The sequence below is a fragment of the Aplidium turbinatum genome, chromosome 7 (genome assembly GCF_918807975.1).
Source record: "Aplidium turbinatum chromosome 7, kaAplTurb1.1, whole genome shotgun sequence".
Lineage (NCBI taxonomy): Eukaryota > Metazoa > Chordata > Ascidiacea > Aplousobranchia > Polyclinidae > Aplidium > Aplidium turbinatum.
This window is the reverse complement of record NC_137478.1, coordinates 25789570-25796737: the sequence shown is the minus strand read 5'-3', so window position 1 is coordinate 25796737 and position 7168 is coordinate 25789570.

Here is a 7168-nt window from a genome sequence, read left to right as displayed (position 1 = left end):
GTGGAGGCAATATTGATCGATCACATGAAACTGTGGGCGGCTTATACTGAACCACGATCGAATCGACTTGAAAAATGCATTGGAAAAAAGCTTCGTCGAGCGGTTACGTTTGAACAACGATTGTTCGTTTTGTGGATTAGATATAAATGTGAAAGTTAACATATGAATAAACCAAGACATACTCTTTTAATTTGTGTTGGTTTGATATTTTTATTGTAAAAAATGAATTGCTGAGAATTGGTACAAAATAGTAAAGTTTAAGTTAGCGCTACATAAATGTAATGCCTACTTTAGACTGGCAATTAATCCATTCGGGGAGGTGAGGCATCATGCTTTCCAACGATAGGAAAATTGTTAGAATCCGAGCAGAAATGAGAAAGCTACAGCATATTTGGTGGAGGCAGTATTCATCGATCACAGCAAACTGTGGGCGGCTTATACTGAACCACGATCGAATCGTCTTGAAAAATGCATTGGAAAAAAGCTTCGTCGAGCGGTTACGTTTGAACAAAGATTTCTCGTTTTGTAGATAACATATAAACGTGAAAGTTGTTAGGTTAATAAAACAAGACATACTCTTTTAATTTGTGTTGGTTTGGTATTTTTATTGTAAAAATTGAATTGCTGAGAATTGGTACAAAATAGTAAAGTTTAAGTTACCCGCTACATAAATATAATGCCTACTTTAGATTGGCAATTAATCCATTCGGGTAGATGAAGCATAATGCCATCCAACGATAGGAAAATTGTTAAAATCCGAGCAGAAATGAGAAAGCTACAGCATATTTGGTGGAGGCACTATTCATCGATCGCATCAAACTGTGGGCGGCTTGTATTGAACACTCGAAACTGATCGCTTTGTGTTTGCATTGTTTTGGTAAAAAGCTTCGTCGAGCGGTTACGTTTGAACAACGATTGCTCGTTTTGTGGATTAGATATAAATGTGAAAGTTAACATATGAATAAACCAAGACATACTCTTTTAATTTGTGTTGGTTTGGTATTTTTATTGTAAAAAATGAATTGCTGAGAATTGGTACAAAATAGTAAAGTTTAAGTTAGCGCTACATAAATGTAATGCCTACTTTAGACTGGCAATCAATCCATTCGAGTAGATGAATCATAATGCCATCCAACGATAGTAAAATTGTTAGAATCCGAGCAGAAATGAAAAAGCTACAGCATATTTGGTGGAGGCAGTATTCATCGATCACAGCAAACTGTGGGCGGCTTATACTGAACCACGATTGCTCGTTTTGTAGATAACATATAAACGTGAAAGTTGTTACGTTAATAAAGCAAGTATTTTTATAATTGCTGAGAATTGGTACAAAATAGTAACAGTTTAAGTTAGCGCTAGATCAATAATAATGCCTACAAATATTTAAAAATCAATAGGCTTTCCGCTTTTACTTCTTTTCCGCGTTTTTGCACCCTTCCTACAAGTAGTTGCGTTTTTTTGCATGACGTCACAGATTTTTGTGACGTCACTAACCAAGGCGGCCGATCCTAAACCAGCACCGAAACTTCAAGATCAAGCGGCGCTGGTTCGACTCTCGGGGTGTGCGCTTGAGCAACGCACGTTAAGGACTGCTCTCCATTCAGCGGCATCTAATGGATGGAATAGTTCCCCGGCAACAAGACTTCAACAATCGGAAACTTCACTCTGTCAATCTCGGTGACCGGGCCTGCGTCAGTGATGCGAAGCCTCTACAAGTATGCGAAACTGCCAGGATTAAGCTCTGCAAGAAGCTTTCCCAGTCCGAGGATAAAGATTCAATCAATCAAAAAATCAATCATTAAAAAAAAAAAACTTCGCTGGGTGGCGCCTATTTGTTTACTACAAAATTGACTGGTTGATTTGAAATCTATTTCCTGTTCTTTGCCAGTAGTCAAAGGTGAAACTGTATTGAAGTTGGGAGAAAAGTTTTCAGCGATTACTATGTTGGCTGAAGTTTTAAACCGACTGACAGCGGGTGTTAAGTGAGTTGCTGAATAGGATATCTGATCTTTCGATGGTATTTTATTGCAATAACGGAAAGAGGCTGACTGTGTTTACTAAATTAGTGTATTGGTATTGAAGCTTGATTTTAGTCTGAGTCAGCTCAGTGGTCCTGTTGTTTTCGCACAATAAATTAGTTTAAGGTGGGCATGATCTATCAATTCGGGTACCTTAGCTGTGCCAGTAGGCTGGATCAATGAATTCAGGACTCTCAAGGTAAAACTATTTTATTTTTACAAATTACAACTGACGAAATCAAAGTTTTATTTTTCGCTTTCTTTTCTAGGTTTGGTGGCTGTGCATATTAAAGATAGTGTTTACCAAACAGAATAATATTTTATTGATGCATATTTTAAACTTTTGGGTTTTGTCATCTTTTCCTTTTGTTGCATTGCGAAATGCATGTATTTACCATCGTTTTCTACATGTTTGCGCCTGCAATGAAAGATAAATTGAATTGAATTTTAAATAATTTTGCCTGCCATGCAAGCTTTTGAATATTGCTATGCGGTAGCTCAGTTGGTTAATATGTGACTTTGTGAATGAAGAAGCTTTAAGATCAAATAGTAGTGGTTCGACTTTCAGTTCAATCTCAATTCAATTTCATTTTTCATTGCTGGCGCGAACATGTAGAGAATGATAAAGTAAGCACACAAATTTGACAACAGCAAAATATGGTTTAAAATATGCATAAAACAGCGTTTGAAAAACATTACCGTATCTTAAAAATGCAAACTTAGAAAAGAAAGAGATGGAAGAAAACTTTTATTTTGTCACTTGTAAAATAAGTTACAATTAACACTTGCAAGGGCGATTTAGCACAAAAGAAATTCAAAAAGTGACAAGTTTTCTGAAGTTTTTATTTTGAAAGTTTCTTCAACAATTGGAAAAGTTCACTTTGTCAATCTTGGTAACCAGACCTACGTTGAAAATCTCGACAAGTATGTGAAACAGCCAGGAATAACTTTCAAGGCGTTGTCAGTCCGAGGATAAAGATTCAATATCAACCAACTAAGTACAGCAGCTTTGTGCTTATATGCTAGCTTAGTCAAAATTAAAATATTCTACACTAAAACAAATGAAATGCTAGGAAAAATTATGGGATATACTGTAGGTTACTTAGAGCATGCTTAGGGTAATCTACCATGTAAACAAGTCAATATTAACCAATTCAAGCTGTCACCTGCATGGTGAAACGAGGTTACTGTTGCAGAGTAGCCTACAGTCTAATTGTATAGCACTCTTCAGTACAATAAGTGTGGCAATTGAAATTAATGGATTGTTGAATTCAGGTAAAGAAAATGCGTTTTTTAAGCATTTTACCCTTGCATGAGCTAGGTCCAGGAACATCATAATCCAGGACCGGTAAAATGATACACCTTTGGCTCCAAAAGCTCAAAACAAACTATTGAAGAAGTTTGCTAATGTTCAAAGTTGAATTGGAAAAAACACCTTTAAATTACACTTTGGAGTGGCAGACTCATATTCGGCAGTGAATATGACGTGTTCCTTCCAAAAGTTAAGTTCAACTTCAGGACAAACATTTTGTTTGATAGCAGCAGTGAACTGAAGGTTAGATGGCTCCTGCTAATTTTTTTATACAGAATTGAAAAATAACCTACAAGCTGATGATGGTATGGCATAAATTAAAATTAAAACAATGCAGAAAGGTCAAAATTTTTAACTTCTAAAATGTATGCAAATAGGTTATGCACACTACACTGGTTAAAAGTTTTCATGAAAAGGACCAACGTTAAAACACTCACAGACAATAAAGGCACAACGCATTATGGCTTAATATGTTTAACATATAAGAGGGTCATCTGACATATTATAACTGCTATGTTGACACATCAATAATAAACCTTGTAACTCATTGTATTAAAACATGATACAATTTACACACTTGATTGCTTGATGCAAGCCCTATATATACACTAACAGTACGCCCAATCGCCCACCGCCCCTCCATGCTACATTTTATTACAAGAGAGAAGAAATAACTTAGTAGCTAATGTGATCCAAACCAGTACTATCAAAAGTCACATATTAAATTGTCAATTATAGTTTGCTGCTTTAATTTTTTTAAATTCATCTCTTAAATTTGAGACAAAAAGTTCATAAAGCGCTGCTTGCCAATTTTTCTATGAAAGGTCTTTGTTTTATTATAAAGAAATTTCCTATTTGTTATTGTAAATGTATTTGATGGTGGATGATCAAAACTAACTTCGTTTTATTCAAACAACGTTCTTGATAAAGAACTGTATTTCAAAACAAAGCAAAGGGTTGATATTACATCATCGTAAAGGCATAAAATGTAAGACAGCAGTTTGGTTCATACGGTAACAAACCTTCCTAGAAACATTTTGTTTTAAGCATTTTTTTGGGGGGCTTCAGGTGAAAAGTATGTTCACTCTTTGAAGTGGTAAAACAAAATGTCAGTAAAATTGAGAGAAAGATTAGCAATATATATTACCTAATTAAAGTAACTTATCAAATGCCGGGTAAACGGTTTCACTCTGTTTTTAATATTAGCTAACATATGATTTTGCTAATGGAATTAAAGAAATAAGTTGTTTTTTATAAAACGGTTGTTGTTATTTTAAAATTAAATTGGTTAAAATTTTTAAACTAAAGAATTAAATTTTATGCAGCTTACTTTGTTGCATACGGTATGTCAGCGGAGAAATTATTTTCTAATACAAAATTTCACTTTGACCAAGTTGCGATGTTGTTTAACATGTCACGGTTTAAATTGCTTTACTGCACTGCTATTACGTTGTGCTTGCTTTAACTGCATATAGTTTATTGCTACCGTATATAAACAAAACCATGGTTTATTCTGGCTTTGCTCCATTTCTTTAAAATTGAAAAAATCTTAGTAAGGTTTGGTGTTGTAGATTTGACTGTAGAAGTATAAAATATATAATATATTATAAAATATATGATTATCAAGTAAATTTGAATTATAGTCATTGACTGTTTTGGAAAAGTTAATCAGTTGATGGAACAATGCTATATCAAACATACATTGTTGGTATAATCAACTTGTCAAAAAGTTCATGTCATTAACATGTTTCTTGGCGGTAACATTGAAATAAAGTATGTACCGTAATATATATATATATAATATCCATACAAAGATTGGTGTACCGTACCGTGTTGTTGTGAAATAGTGATCTGTTTGTAAATAATCATCTGACCAAAAGTGATGCTGTGCAGTTTTTAAGCAAACAATGTGAAAAAAATTCACACATTTGAATGATAGTGTTGCAAACATTCAATCAACACAATGGAAATTTGGGTTCATCTACCCGTTTTCTTGTTGGAGTAGCATGTATCCCTGTAAGCACATATTTTGTATATACTGTGTATTGCTGGGTGTAGTAGGCTATAGGCCTAACTGAGTAAGTTCAAGTGTCATACTGACGCTTGTATGTAGTATAGAGATGGGAGTTGTTTTTTTTTGCACCAACAATTTGTCAAAAATTAAAATGTTGAAACAAAACTTGTATTATACTGTTGCTTCTCTGAAATATTTGTTCTGAAGCTTAAATCAAGACCTTGGTAAATCACCAAAATACAACTTTGTCACTAAAGTTTTCATTAAGTCTTCTTTTGACTTATCCAATGATCCAAAAGGATGGGTAGCATGATGAAGTAATCAACAAAAGTAGAGCATATCACACTAAAATTGGAAAATTCAAGTTTATTTAATTGAAATAAAAAGAACTTGAATTTGCCAATTTATTGTGGTTCTGTCTACTTTGTTTATCGATAAGTTAACATGTGACAGTCGTCTCGACTGTAGATTCACCAATTGGACTTTAAAGAACAGCACAATATATCCTCCACTCATCGCAATAAGCTATGCATGAAAGGGGTCTGCTACTATTCGGCGAGTTCAATTCGGCTAGTCTGATTCGGCGAGTGCCCTATTTGGCAAGAGCCCTTTTCGGCGATTTTTCGAATTTTTTTTTAAATTATCGGGTACCGTAGTAGCCTAATTATCATTGCCGCTTTTACATCGTTTTAACGTCGCTAAACGTTCAAATAACCCTTAACCCATAACCTTTAACCCCCTAACCCTTAACCCCCTAACTCTAACCCTAACCTCTAATCCCTAACATCTAACCCCACCCCCTAAAACGGCAATGATAATTAGGCTACGGTACCCAATAATTTTAAAAAAAAATTCAAAAAATTGCCGAATAGGGAACACGCCAAAAAGGGCTCTCGCCGAATAGGGCACTCGCCGAATCGGACTAGCCGAATTGAACTCATCGAATCGGACTAGCCAAAATGGGCCATTTCGGCATGAAAGAAATCACAGAAATGAAAGAAAGAAACAAACTAATAAAATAAATGAAGACATGCAACAAAGGAAGTTGACAGTTAACATGGTCACCCCGCTAGGACCGAACAGTTCTAATTTTCATCATTAGTAGCTCTTAAAGTTGGATGATTCATTGATACCATTTTCTGAGCATGCGACCACACTTCGACTTACACTTACAGAACCTATTCAAAACAATTAAATTATTCAGTATCTGCGGTTCTTTGTTATGATAAAGGAAAATGGTTGTTACTTGAAAAAATGTTTGAAACGATTAGAAATAGAATAAAAAACAAAAAAATAAAATAAAACGAAAATAAACAAAATAAAAACGATTAAAAACAGCAATTAAAAAATGTTTTTATCCATCCCTAATGTTGTTTAACATAAATGTGCATTGTGTACTGGTATTTTTATTTTGGCAGACACTAATGTGTATGGTGTGCCAGAGGGTGTACACAAAAATTTGCTTTCTTGTTTCCTATTCACTGGAAATTCCATTGACTCAATGACTTTTATGTCTTTTACAGCTTCCTGTTTGTTAATATAGGCCTATATAATAGTATGATAAATGGTATACAATACAATAAAAGAGTGCTCAATACATTATATATGTAGCCTACTATGTTCTGGTATGGAAACTAATAAAAAGTGTTTTAATTAATGCAGAATAAGTCATTTTTTGTGCATAAGCTTTAAAAACTGTGATGAGAAGTCATGGAGATGCCTCATTGAGGTTTACAGGAGTTTTGTTTTTAATAAGTATAATATTTATACAGCTACCGCAAAATGACTTCGGACCTTTTTACCAAAATTTACGCCAGGTTTGTA